This window comes from Puma concolor, chromosome E4 (genome assembly GCF_028749965.1).
Source record: "Puma concolor isolate L17-30 chromosome E4, mPumCon1.1.hap2, whole genome shotgun sequence".
Taxonomy (NCBI): Eukaryota; Metazoa; Chordata; class Mammalia; order Carnivora; family Felidae; genus Puma; species Puma concolor.
Window position 1 is genome coordinate 17,273,956 of NC_141683.1, and position 14,602 is coordinate 17,288,557.

The following is a 14,602-nucleotide window of genomic DNA, read 5'->3' on the forward strand; positions in this document are numbered from 1 at the left end:
CCACAACTAGGTTAATCATAAAAAATACCATTCTTTAACATGCTCAGATGCACCTTAAAATGACTCACTGGGTTGTAGAACCTAACACATTTTCTTCCCAATTATTTTTGAAAGGTTTCTGACAAATGTTTTCTTAGAAAAGAATGACAGACTGTCTTCTTTATTTTGTTTTTATGAGACTCTTATTTTTATCCTGTCATAGAGGCAAATGGCAGCGCTATGATTTGGGTAAGCTATGTAACAGAGGCTCAATTTGCAAAATTTATGATACAGCTTTCTTTAATCTGTCAAAGAATGCAGGTTATATGGTATTTCAATAAAAGATGTAGATTTGGTTACATATGTTAATGAATTCTCTCCTGATAATGTTAAAAAGGCGCCAAGAATTTTTGGAGCAGAAACTGTATATGATATCAAAAGCCTTAGAACACTCTCTCAAGTATAAAAATTTCCACCTAAAAATTTTTGTCATATAATATTAAAAAGGTAACTATGGATGAAAATTAATTAACAAACAAGTTAGGTCAAATATGGCTAGTATATATATGTTCATATGTTTATTAGAATACCTTAAAATATGAAATATGTTACTATTAACAAAGAGATTATTATTCAAAGTTTAATGAACTATTGTGATTTTGAAATCTTAATAAAATTTTGAAAATACACTGTTTTAAACAGATATTTTATTGCTCTACTTCTAAGATACATGTTTTTCTCTGTATGTTTAAACTGACACGACTAAATTACATAAGGCATATATTGCAATTATTAATTTGGTGAATTGCACACTGAAAACTTCAAATTATTTGACACCTTTAAACTCCTTTTAGTAGTTATCTAAAATAGTCTGCTCTTTTTGCAGTTACATTCATTTATCTTCTAATAAATTTCATTCTTCTGAACACTGATGTTCACTTAGTCTGATGAAAAATGTTGGTAAAGCCCCTTCCGCTGCCTGCACTACTAAGCATATCCACTTCTGACAAATCATTTCAATATTTTGCAAAAGCTGACATAGATGGCAGAAAAAGAAAACCCGTTGAGGAAAAGCCCTTTCAACACGGAACTTAACTTGGACAGTCATTATGATACTTATTCATTAAGCAAACAAACAACAAACGATGGGGATTTTAGATTAGACTGCGACATTTTCTAGACCTAGCCAGTTATTGGTTAAACTAACGAATCTTCTCTTCAGAGTTACTAAGTACATATGTTCTCCCAGTAGCTATCTAAATAAGGTAGTTTATTTCAAAAAAAGAATTCTATTGCATATTTCTTTAAATATGTGATTAAATTTCAATTATTACTGCCTACTGACACAGGCAATACTAAGGGGACTTTACTAAAGGTAACGATTGTTAAATGATAAGAATATTGAGTTGACAACCCACAAGAATGGGCAAACTCAATCTTAAATGCAAATACCATAGGGCGTCTGGGTGGCTCATGTCATGATCTCCCGGTTCATGGGTTCCAGCCCCATGTTGGACTCTGTGCTGACAGCACAGAGCCTGGAGCCTGCTTCGGATTCTGTGTCTCCTTCTCTCTCTATGAACTGTCCCCACTTATGCTCTGCTCTGTCTCTGTCTGCCTCTGTCTCTCTCTCAAAAATAAATAAACATTAATTTTTTCAAAAATACCATGTTTCTCTGACTGAGCTTCACCCACCCAAATATTCCTTCGTGCAGCAGCAAGAAGAGAAAGGCCAGCAATTAACTGATGTCACAGTTCTCATGCAATACCTTCTGGCAGAGGATTAAGACAGGCTGGTGGGGATATTGATACAGACGGTGATGATAATGATAGAGATGAAAGCGTAATCACGTATTTTTCGTGTGGGCACCCAAGACCGGATCATACACAAAGTTTTTGAAATTCTAAGTATTTACAGTAGACCTAGAAGCTTCCAAACATTATAGAAAATAGAAACCTAACTACCTACACAATGACACATGAGAACAAATGTCTGTGAGGAGCTGGGGCTATTCTGTCAGGCTCCAGTTACTTTTTAATTTACTATCTACCATAAGATTTTATTTTAATTCAACAGACAATATGAATATTTTGACAAATTCGGTAGAGCCTCAAAAGTGAATTTCCCAGTCATTAAGTTCCTTGGAAAATAATCTCAGATTTATGAATGGCTTTGAAATATATTGATATTGTCTATTGGCTCTGCTTTTTTCCATTGAGGCACTAGCCCTTCTGCACTAGTCTGCCTTCCAGCCCTCATATCACTAAAGCACAAGATCCCACTTTGGAACACTACTACAACCATGTAAACATCATGCCAAGTCAAGTAATACATTGATTACAACTCTTTTTCAGGACATTTGATTTCCTCGGATTTCATAATTGTCTCAGTTTTTATTTGCTTAGTTTTCTAATTATTTTAAGTGTTCTTGCAGTTGGGTGACATACTGCTCACTAATTTTTCAATAAGAACACTCAAATGTTTATAATTTCTTTTTAAAATTTTTTAATTAATTTATTTACTTGTTTTGGAGACAAAGAGACAGAGCATGAGCGAGGAAGAGGCAGAGAGAAAGAAAGGGAGACACAGGATCTGAAGCAGGCTCTCAGCACAGAGCCCAACGCGGGACTTGAACTCACAGATGGTGAGATCATGACCTGAGCGGAAGTCGGACGCTTAACTGACTGAGCCACCCAGGCGTCCCTATAATTTCTTTTTTCAAATTTTCTCTCTCGTTGTCCTTTTATTTCTTCTCCATCTTCACTCCCTCCTCCCTTTTCTTCTCTAAGCTGCAGTTTCCACAGCCCTCTCTTTCTACTGTAGTATAGACTGATCCACTTTAAGCGCTATATATAATGCACTTACATATAATGTATAATGCCAGCCAGGAGTCCCCTTCTTTTGTGTCCTGGATCCCATAATCTTATTTTTGCTCTACTGCTTGATTTTAGTGGTGCCCACCCTTCATGATTTTATAAAGAACAGTAAGAAGCAGATTTTTAAAAAGACATTTTTATGATTTACTTCTGAAAATGCCTTTATTTACCTTCATCATTGACTTATAGTTTGATTAGTCATGGAATTCTTAGGCTAACAAGCAGTTTTCTTTGAAATACAATATTACACCTTTATTTTCTAATATTCAGGCTTATTGCTGAAAAGATGGATGCCATCCTTCAGTTCCAAAATGCTTTTAAGATTTATCCCCTAAACCAAGTTGCGTTGGAATTTCACAGAAATTTGATATGTGTTTATATATGCTCGTGTGATTCATCATGCAGTGCATGTGCTGGGCCCATTGAATCATCTAAGGACTAAAGTCTGGGGAATATTTTTGTACATTTTTATCTGTCTCTTTCATTTTTGAGGCTTTTCTAGGTCCCGTATTTATTGATTCTCCATTCCCCATTAAAATTGAGTCTCTAAAAGCTAATTTACAACTGAATTCAACAGGTCTCTTATATACAGGGTAAGCAAATATAAAATTATGACATTTGTAGAGAATGGATTGATATACATTTGTAGAGAATGACTGGTTATATGTCTTTTAAAAAAATTTTTTTAATGTTTATTTACTTTTGAGAGAGAGACAGAGAGACAGAGTACGAGTTGGGGGAGAGCAGAGAGAGCGACATACAGAATCCAAAGCAGGCTCCAGGCTCTGAGCTGTCAGCACAGAGCCCTATGCAGGGCTCGAACTCATGAACCTTGAGATCATGACAAGAGCCGAAGTCGGACGCCTAACAGACTGAGCCACCCATGCGCCCCTATAATGTCTTTTTAGTTAGGAAATCCAAATATCATGAACTGTAACTTCTCAAAGAGTCCAATTTCTCAAGGCAAAATTCTCTAACATATTGGCTGAGGTGTTTGTTGGGTGATATGTGGGAAGGAGAGACCTGGGCCTCGCTGCCTGCATTCCAGTGCTGTTAAACACACTTTCAACCAGTCTTCCCACTTTTGACCACATGGTTACTGATATCTACATGGTATCTGCCACTTTTGTCTTTCTAGGATTTTGTAGCAGTGAATTGCTGACACTTCGTTATTTTTCTCTGTAGGGATTAGGCTGGAACCTCTTTTGTTGGGTAGTCAGTTACCTTTTCTTCATCTGTTTACTCGTTCTCAAAATGTTGACATAATTCATGTCCTATTATCTAGTCTTATATTCTTTTCTTGTTTTGTGGATTTAAACAGTTGTTTCATCTGTCATTTTATTGACTGAATTGCTTGGCAAAATTTGGTGATTTCTCATTTTTATAAAGCCACATTTGATCATTTATATTTTCCTCAATTATTTTCAATTTTATCACCCCTTTAATATGCACTGCCACAGAATGGAACATAATTTGGTACTGAATTTTAGTTTCTTCTGTATCTGTGTTCATTTCCCCTTTTTATTCATAAATTTATTTTTCTTTTGATTTTTTTATTTGATTAGAGAAGGTCTGTTTCAATTCAATTCTTTCTTAGCACAATGTATATTTATAATACTTAGTCTATAGGCGATAAAACTTAAAGTTATAAGTTAATCCTGAGTGTACAAGAGACTAATGAGAACATAATTTTCTTTTCTTTTAAAAATGTCATATTAGAGGTCTTTTTCTTTCTTTTCTTTGTAACAGGCTTGTGTGATTATTATTGTCTGGCTTGTTTTGGATATTTCATTTGTAATTCTTTAATTTCACCTATAATTTAACTTTTAACCGTTGTATGTCTAAACAAGTAAAAGCTAATTTAGATTAATTTTTGTACCCCTCATAGTTATTACTTATTAACCTAAACACATTAACCATATTATTTAGAGCCATTATATACTCATTCATTTTTCCCAATTTGATTTGTCATAGTCTGTCATTTTTGTCATTTTCTCCTACTGTTCTATTCATATATTTTTATTTTAGAATTTCTTCCAGTTGTTGGTCATGAAGAAAGGTACATAATCATGTATTATTATTACAAAAATGTAAATTGTATATGTTGCCCTATTTAATGTTTCTTGACTTAGAATGTAATGACTTAGCCATTTAATAGATGCCATTTGTTACTATTATTCTAGCTCTACAAGTTTCAGTCTACATTTTAAAATCTGAAGATAATTATGATGCCGACACTAGTCATTACCTCTGAGAATTGTAGCGTATAAGGAGTTTTAAAAAGGCCCAACAAATAATAAGGACTCAAATTTTAGCTTTTCTTCCTCTGCCACATTCTCACCTCCCATCCTCTTATGTTTTTAATTTTCTTTTCATCTCTTATTCTCATACAATTATATTTTAGTCTTTGTACCAACTTTAAAGCTTTGCTCTTAATGGAACATAGGAGATTTGGCGATAACTCAAACTTAATGCTCATGGTATCAAGCTCTCTTCTGTCTTTCTCTTTAACTCCATAAACCATATTTCTATTAGTTTTTTCTTCAGTAATTTTCAGCAATACACTTAGTTTTCTATATTTTGATAGTTGTTATATTTAAGAAAAATGTTTTTTCTAATTATCAAATCAAGATTGAAGCATATTTTATCCCCATAAAACATAAGAAAATTAACATTTTATTTCTACACATTACTCTTCCGTTATCATGGTTATTTTTAAATGATTAAATTGCTATGTGTTTTTATGTGTGTTTTATTATCAGGGCACTTTTAGCCTTAAAGTTTGTTTTGGAATCTATACGTGGCACTTATAAAAATAATTTACCTGATGTAAATCTATTTGTGCTTTTCCCCAGTCTTGCAACGCGCTTTGATGTGTCTTTGTCTGGCTGCAGCACAAGCAAATTCTGGTAACTTTTCAAAAAGCTCTGCCTTCTAAGAACTTACATACCTAAGAGAGTTTTTTATGTCTTAAACATAAGTGACACCTGGCAACAGTTGATGGCTTGTGTTTTTTTTTACTATTTTAACAAAACAGTAAATTTTTGTTTCGTTTCGTTTTTAACACAGTAAACATACCTGAGGATAGCTTTAAAAAAAAGTCTTTCTTTATTTTTAATGTACACTCCTTTTATTTAGCTGTTGTTTTTTTCTTCTCTAAATATCTGTATCATTTTTATTTCCAAATTCCAAATTGTTAATTTTCTAATTTGTAGAAGTTTATCATGTGAGGAAACTTTTCACTTCAATTATGTTTTGGGGCACGGTTTTTATTAACTTATCCCTGTGTCTTATTTTAAACCTACATAATTGGCATAATAGTTCCTTTTTATTTATTATCATAACTTTTATTTTCCACATTATTTAAATTTATTTAATTTTCTTTCCTTTGAATCATTTTGGAAACCATCTTAGTTTATTTTTCAAAAATGATTTTATATTGTTTGTAGTATTTATTCTATACTGTAATGTGAATTTTTGGTTGTATTTTCTTAATGATCACATAATGATCTTGAGATGTCCATAATATATAATACATAAATTATATTTAAAAAGCTCCAATACATCTTTAAGCTCTTGGTTTATACAGATACTTTTTTTTTTTAATTATTTATTTATTTACTTTTGAAAGAGAGAAAGAGCACTAGCGGGGGAGAGGCAGAGAGAGAGGGAGACATAGAATCTGAAGCAGGCTCCAGGCTCCAAGCTGTCAACACAGAGCCCAATGTGGGGCTTGGAGCCACAAACCATGAGATCATGACTTGAGCCAAAGTCAGACACTGAACCAAGTGAGCCACCCAGATGCCCCATCTACACATACATTTTAAGTATACATATTTTTTTTTTTTGGCATTTTGATGAAGGGGTCTTGTCTTTTGTTTACATCTTTCTAAATTTAATGTCAATTGTACCCATCCAAATCAACCAAGGTATTTGACAGTTTTATTTTTACTTGATCCCATAATCACAGAAATGCATCTGGTAATGTTGGTGTTTCTTTTATTGTAGTAATATCATGTTTTAATGTTTAAAGATGACAAAAGTAATTTCTTTGATTAATGATTAATTCTTACTAAATATGAAGAAGGAGAGCAGTAGGTTCTAGGTAATTTATTCCTAGAAAACCTGGATTCAAATTGATTTTGGCAGGCTATAATAATGAGACAAAAACAACATGATAACATTCACATGGTTAAATGTAAAGATCTGAATTAAGATTTAAAAATTACTTGAAACTATTTTGTATCAAAATAGCAGGCTGTTTTCCTTCACTAGGGGGTCATTATGAGATAAAATGTATTTTTATAGAATATTACTGAATATACTTACAGTTTTTCTCTAATAAAGGTAATAAGTCTATCTTTGTACAATGTATTGATCACATAAAACCCAAAACGTTATGTTTATATTAGTTATGACAGTAAAGTAGTTCTTTAGAAACAAGAGAAATACAAAAATCAATCTAAATGTAAGAAGATATTGTCATAGAAATTAATTTAATGAAGTGACCCAAAATGTTTGAAGGCATATTAGGTGAAAGAAAGGATGTGTCTTGTTTTATGTTTCTCCATAAGGTTAAAAGAAGGCTAAAACATGGAGATCCCTGTCACTTCAGCATAAAAATAATCTCAAAATTAGCTTTGTAACAAAAAGTCAAACTTTCCCCCAATGCAGTGGATTATCTTTTGAGAAAGATACACATAGATGCAAGATTGTAGAAAGGGGTTTCCAGTTACTTTTTCTTCCAACATCAAATCTTTACTCAGACTCTAAAATTTTTGGTTTTAATGATAAAGATATTTTGATAAAATCTGAAAACTTTTTGGTCATCAACATATAAAAATGGACAATGGACTACGTAAAGGTTGATAAGCTATATATAATTTTGAAGACTGATTAACTCACTCATTTAAAAATATCTATCAAGGGTCGCCTGGGTGGCTCATTCTGTTAAGCATCTGACTGCAGTTCAGGTCATGACCTCATGTTTCCTGGGTTCGAGCCTCGTGTCAGGCTCTGTGCTAACAGCTCAGAGCCTGGAGTCTGCTTCAGATTCTGTGTCTCCCTCTCTTTCTGCCCCTCCCCTGCTCGTGCTCTGTCTCTGTCTCTCAAAAATGAATAAATGTTAAAAAAATTTTAACAATTCTATCAAATATATATAGAGAAATAGAAATTAGAAATAGAAATAAATATAAATATATAGTCTGTTCAAAGTGCAGTGCTCAGCACCGAGAACACAGCAATGAAGGAAAGCATATATCAGCTTAGCTTGTTTGGATCTGTGGTGGGGGAATGATATCCCTGGCTTGGTGTCCTTATTCCAAGAACCCTGTGAATATATTACTTCGCATGACAAAGGGGATTTGCAAATGCAATTTAGTTAAGGATCTTGAGTTAGGGAGATTATCGTCAAGCCCAATATAATTAAAAAAAAATCCATGTAAGAGAGATACAGGAGGGTCAGAGTCAGAGAGGGTGATAAAATGTTGGAAGCAGAGGGAGAAAAGGTGATGTGACAATGGAATGGGAGTGGAGGGAGGTACAGGGCCATGAGCCAAGAAATACAGATGGAAAAGATCACTGTTAATTACAATCAATATATAGAACTTTCTTTCTCTTACACTACATTTAGTTTTATAAATACAATTTTTTTTAATTTTTTGTAAATTTTTCTTTGTATACAATCTATAAATGCAAATTAAAGAAGTTAATTTTTCAGAAGCAATTTATGACAATTAATCCATTTGAGATGGCAAAAATCTTATGAATTTTGTCTTCCTATATGCATTCTTATCATTTAGTAAATTTTTTAAATGGGGAAAAATAAAAATAAGACTATCGATTACTTATTACTGCAAGGCAATACATTTTATATATCATGTTATAATCAGTCAGTTCATGGCATTAACCTTGTTATTTGGCTTTAGCTGTGAAAGACCTGAATAACCCCAATATCCATTCCTCATAACTGGAAAACTAGAATTTAATTTGCTTCCTGTTTTCACCTCCTCCCTGATGATTTGGATTGTGGCCATAGGTGACTTTGATTGTATCCATCCACTGTTTCAAGATTCCATGGACTAAACTGGCTTCTAGCTCTTAACTAACACTTCTTTTGTTCTGTGCACCTTCTGAAATCCAGGTCACGTACTCAATTTGTTTTATGAAACCACCAACCTAACACCCAACTAAAATTCTACAATTTTATATCAGTTTATTTTCAGATATTGCCTTTTCAGGTTTTGACCTAAAAAGTTAGATGTCAAGCACTCAATTATTTCTTCATAGCCACTAAAATCTTTCTGCTATTGCTGAATTCTTTGAGAATTTTTTTTCCTGATACATACAGTCTTTTATAAATGTATATCAGATTATATAACATTTAAATTTAGTATAGGCATATAAGAACAAGGAATTTGGACCTTTAAAGTGCAATTAATTATATTAACTGATTTACAAAGATATTTCAGAGGAACATATTTATTAATCATCCAACATAGCACTCAATTTATTTTTTATTATAAAAGGTAGTACTGAGAAATTAAAATTGATCTTTGAGAGGTGGTATTATTTTTTTTTTAATTTTTTTTTTCAACGTTTATTTATTTTTAGGACAGAGAGAGACAGAGCATGAACGGGGGAGGGGCAGAGAGAGAGGGAGACACAGAATCGGAAACAGGCTCCAGGCTCCAAGCCATCAGCCCAGAGCCTGACGCGGGGCTCGAACTCACGGACCGCGAGATCGTGACCTGGCTGAAGTTGGACGCTTAACCGACTGCGCCACCCAGGCGCCCCGAGAGGTGGTATTATTAGCAATTTAATATTTTCTCTCTGAGCTTTTCAAAATTTTCAAATAATTCATTATTTATAGAAAGGCATGACAAAAAGCCTCTGAAACAGTTCCAGAAATTAGGTCTAAATAATGCATTTGAATCAAGGTTTTTTAAAACGAGAAAGCAGAAGTTGCTAGTAATTTAAATTAATTTGCCTTGGATATCCATTAAAAATCCTACTTTTAAAATTTTACATATCACCCTAAGTATGTATATATTTAAATTAGTTTTAGAAAGTAGTAAAGTTTATTACTTTATAAAACATCTGCAAATCTTTTAACAGAATTTCTGCAATCATATAATTAAGATTTCTTAAATTTCACTATTGTTCCTCAAATTGTGCTTGTAACAAACTTTACATCCCACATTCCTAATAAAATCTCATATAATAGCTGCTGATTGCTTTGTTTTTTTAGCATTATTACACAAAGTTCAAAGAAAGTTGTGTATCCATGTCCTTAGCTTGAACTTGATTTATTCTAAGATGAATGTAATTCATGTTTATTAAATGAACAAATGGATGAGTACTTGTTGCATTTAGCGTGAGGTATCAGAATTCTTTTTGATTATTATTTATGTGTATTACCGATTCTTTGAACTAAACATGTTCCTTGCTAATAAGTTATTGGTACTGTCGTTTTATCTGATTCATCTGGAATAGGACTGCCAAGGGATATATTTCACAGTAATTGGTTATTGTATTTTAATCACAAATCTTTTATATTATTATATAATCATATCCACAGGGCCCCAAAACAAAATAAAGAAAATAAGGTTACCAAGAGTTTTCTTTCCCTCACTATTGCATCATGGCTTGAAAGGAAAATTTTTGGAATTGTTTCCCCATTGAGATGGCTGTGTTGGTGATGATGAAGAGACTCTTGAAGCTCCAGTCTAGGAGGCTTTTTGTTTTCCAGCTTTCTTGAGATATAATTGATAACATTGTATAAGTTTAACGTGTACAAAATCATTTTATATACATATAGATTATAAAATGATTACCACAATAAGTAAGTTAACACATCAATCACCTTGATGGTTACTACATACATGGGGGATATGGGAGTTATATGTGGGAAGAACAAAATCTACACTCTTAGCAAATTTTAAGTGTACAATACAGTATTGTTAACTATAATCACCATGCTGTACTTCATATCCTCAGAACTTATTCATCTTATAATAAAAAATTTGTCCCTGTGACCAACATCTCCCCATTTGCTCACCTCATAGGCCCTGGAAACCACCAATGTACTCTCTGTTTTTATGAGTTCAACTTTTTTAGATTTCTAGGATACTTTGGCAAGAAAATCTTTTAACATTTCTCTGAATAACAACACCAACATGGTATTGATCTAGAATAATAAACTTTAATCATTTGTTGATAATTACATACTATTAGATAGACTGGCTTGTTATCTTACAGGGTTTATACACTAAGACTAGCATTGGTGAAGACTCAGTTTTTCAAAGAAGTCAGATATCCTAAGGGGAAAGTCATTTCTGACGTTTCATGATGTAGAGCCCAGGGTACAATTTGCACCCCTAAGGGTTAGATTTGGAAGGCAAGGAACATGTTCTCATGTCTTTATAATTCCTCACTTGATCTAGGTAAGAATTCAATGTTCAGGGGAAACAAAATATAAACAAAACAACAAATAATTAAAAATAAAAAATCGAAACAAGTGTGCTTTTGTGGCTTAACTTGGATTACTTAAAAGACTATCACAGCACACAGAATTCAAAGAGAAACTGATTTTTTCAGAAGCAAAATATTGTATTTCTGGTACACAGAATGATAATAATAGAAATATTGCCAGGTAGAATTGCAATTCATTCATGATATAAATAATAAATATACAATCAATACTGAGCTGAGAGATGGTCACTCTGTCACCTTACTCCCATTCAAATATTGCAGAGATAATGCTACTCCCCACAGCAGGTACTGATTATGGACAATTATATATGATGAATGCATTGGGCAGGTGCATTTTAGTGGATGCATTAGAAAGATAAACAATACTTATTTTTAAAATATAGGAAAGTAATACTTACGTTTAAAAATAAGAAAACAATACATTTAGAAATTATTCTTTACTTCCAAACCCAACTCTCATTAATGTCTCTTTTCTCAATTTTTACAATTTTCAACAGGTTAGAAGATTTAAGTTTTAGTGAGATGATATATAAACAAAACTTATGGTAGGGTTTTAAATAGAAATTAAGCATATTTCTCATAAAAAAAAGAAAGCTAGTCTGAGCTATAGATCACTAGATTTTTGTCCATAATATCAAGATTTTTTTAAAACATATGCTAATTTTTTTACAAATAATTTTTACAATTACTACTAAAACTTCAGAGATAGTGTTTTACAAACCTTGCATTCACAGCATAGAAGTCACTGGACTGCACAAATCACAATCTTTGCTTTTGTTGAGATAAATATGATTTTTCATTGCTATGAGTTATAAATGTCCTTGAGAAAATTACAGATGTATTGTACTTACAGAAGATACTAAATGAATAGAAAACATCAATTAGAAGCATCAGTGCAGTAAATTAGTTTATACACTTTGCTTGTTTTAAGCAAAGAAGGTTTGCTCTTTGTATTTCTAGTAACAAGTGAAGGGTAAAATGTAGAGTGTTCCCTTCTCTGTTACACCATAGGTAAGCAATGTCTCCTAGAAAAGAAAAAAAAAGAAGTGTCCAGTTGGATTGGCATGCATTTACCTTTTAATTTATAATGACACTTTAAGATTTTAACAATACAGATATTTTATATAGAAGTTTTATTGTTCTGTTAAAATTATTAATATATTTATGAGTTTTTCTGAATTATGTATCTTGGTAGGTTGAAAGTTGCATTGACGAAATAACTTTTTGTAATTTCATGTGTGGTAGTGTCTATAATTTATCTGTGTAAATATTGGGGTGACTTTCATTTATTAATTAACCAATATATTTCTTCAAAAACATTATTTTATAACTCATAGACTTTCTCATAATGCAATAATTTTGCCAATATCTCAATGCAAATTGGTGTGAGGGTATTAAGTTCTATATTCAGGCACCACTAAATTATTCTTGCCTCACAATTAAACACTTGTTCTGAACATGTGAACTCCTTGTCTTCAACAGAACAACCAACTTGCTGCATATATTTGAACACTGAGAACTGGCTTCATAAGTCGGACCTCCTGTCAAGACATTCTCAGGTTTATCAGAGAACATCTGAACAAAATTCATTGTGACCATTACCCTCTCAACCCACTTGACAAAATATTCTGCTTATGAAAAGTATTCATACTAATATGTTTGAAAAACTTTTATTTTATTTATTTATTTTTATTTTATTTATTTTATTTTTTTTAATGTTTAATTATATTTGAGAGAGCAAGAGCGCGTGCACTAGTGGGGGAGGGCCAGAGAGAGAGGGAGACACAGAATCTGAAGCAGGCTCCAGGCTCTGAGCTGTCAGCACAAAGCCTGACATGGGGCCAAAGTCACAAGCCATGAGATCATGAACTGAGCTGAAGTCCAATGCTTAACTGACTGAGCCATTCAGAAGCCCCTGAAAACCTTTTGGTTATTCATCGTTATGATTGACTCTAGAAGGTAAATTGCATCATACAAAAGACAAATGGAAAACATTCATAGCTCAGTTGGTATAACACATTGAGCCCTGATTATCACTCATAATTTCTTAGATAACAGAAGTAAATAATATAAAAAAAAAAGGTCTATATCTCTCTATGTCTCTGTCTATATCTATCTCTATATATTCCAAATGAAAGTAAAAACAAAAAACTGACAATCAAATTGGAAGCAGAAGAAAAGGAAAAAGGAGAAGGAGGAGAAAGAGTTTTTGTACATGCAGTGAACAAGAAGTAGAGCTAGAATTCACACCCAGAGAAATCTCTATAAATAATGAGAATATATAATGGAAGGTTGGAAAGCTGGATAAAAGATTCAGAATCACTGCTGAGGGTGGTTAGATGCCACTGAAATGTCTAGATAAATAGGACTTGGGTTAATCTATTGTCCTGTGTCTTGTCTTTTCATTTCTTCTCTTGTCTTTCTCTTTCTTCTTTTTTTTTCCTTTTTTAAGAGTTCAGCTGGGGCGCCTGGGTGGCGCAGTCGATTAAGCGTCCGACTTCAGCCAGGTCACGATCTCGCGGTCCGTGAGTTCGAGCCCCGCGTCGGGCTCTGGGCTGATGGCTCAGAGCCTGGAGCCTGTTTCCGATTCTGTGTCTCCCTCTCTCTCTGCCCCTCCCCCGTTCATGCTCTGTCTCTCTCTGTCCCAAAAATAAATAAACGTTGGAAAAAAAAATTTAAAAAAAAAAAAAAAAAAAAAAGAGTTCAGCTTTTTACTGAAAGTGTTACAAGAGGTTTAGTCAAAAAGACCAAAGCCCATGTTACCATTGGACACCTCAGATTCTTGTGTTTGCCTGCCCTTTCTTCTCCTTAGCTGGGGCCACAGAGGTGAAGGGGTAGGACCTTCCACTGTGCCGCCCTGGCTGCAGATGAGGTTCCCAGTGTTGACTTTGGGCAGGGCCTTTGCAAACCAGCCTGGCCAGAAAGGCTCAACATTTATACTGGCTACTTTAAAGAGAATCTTGATCTTAACCTCTGTGACAGGCACATCATTGTTGTCATTGTTGTGCTGATGAGGGAGAGTAGATGCAATGAGCTCCAAAACAAGGAACCAACCACCTGAGGCCAGGTGTGGGAAGCCTCTGCTAGTCACCTGGTAAAGTGAGGACCTTGCTCCAGTGGGACCTTCAACCTTTGTTCCTTGTAAGGACTGACAACCTTAGTGGCAACTGAGGAAAACTGTTTCTTGAATTATAAATGCATCAACCAACCATGTATAGGTGTATCATTTATCAGTGATTACATGAGTGGTAAG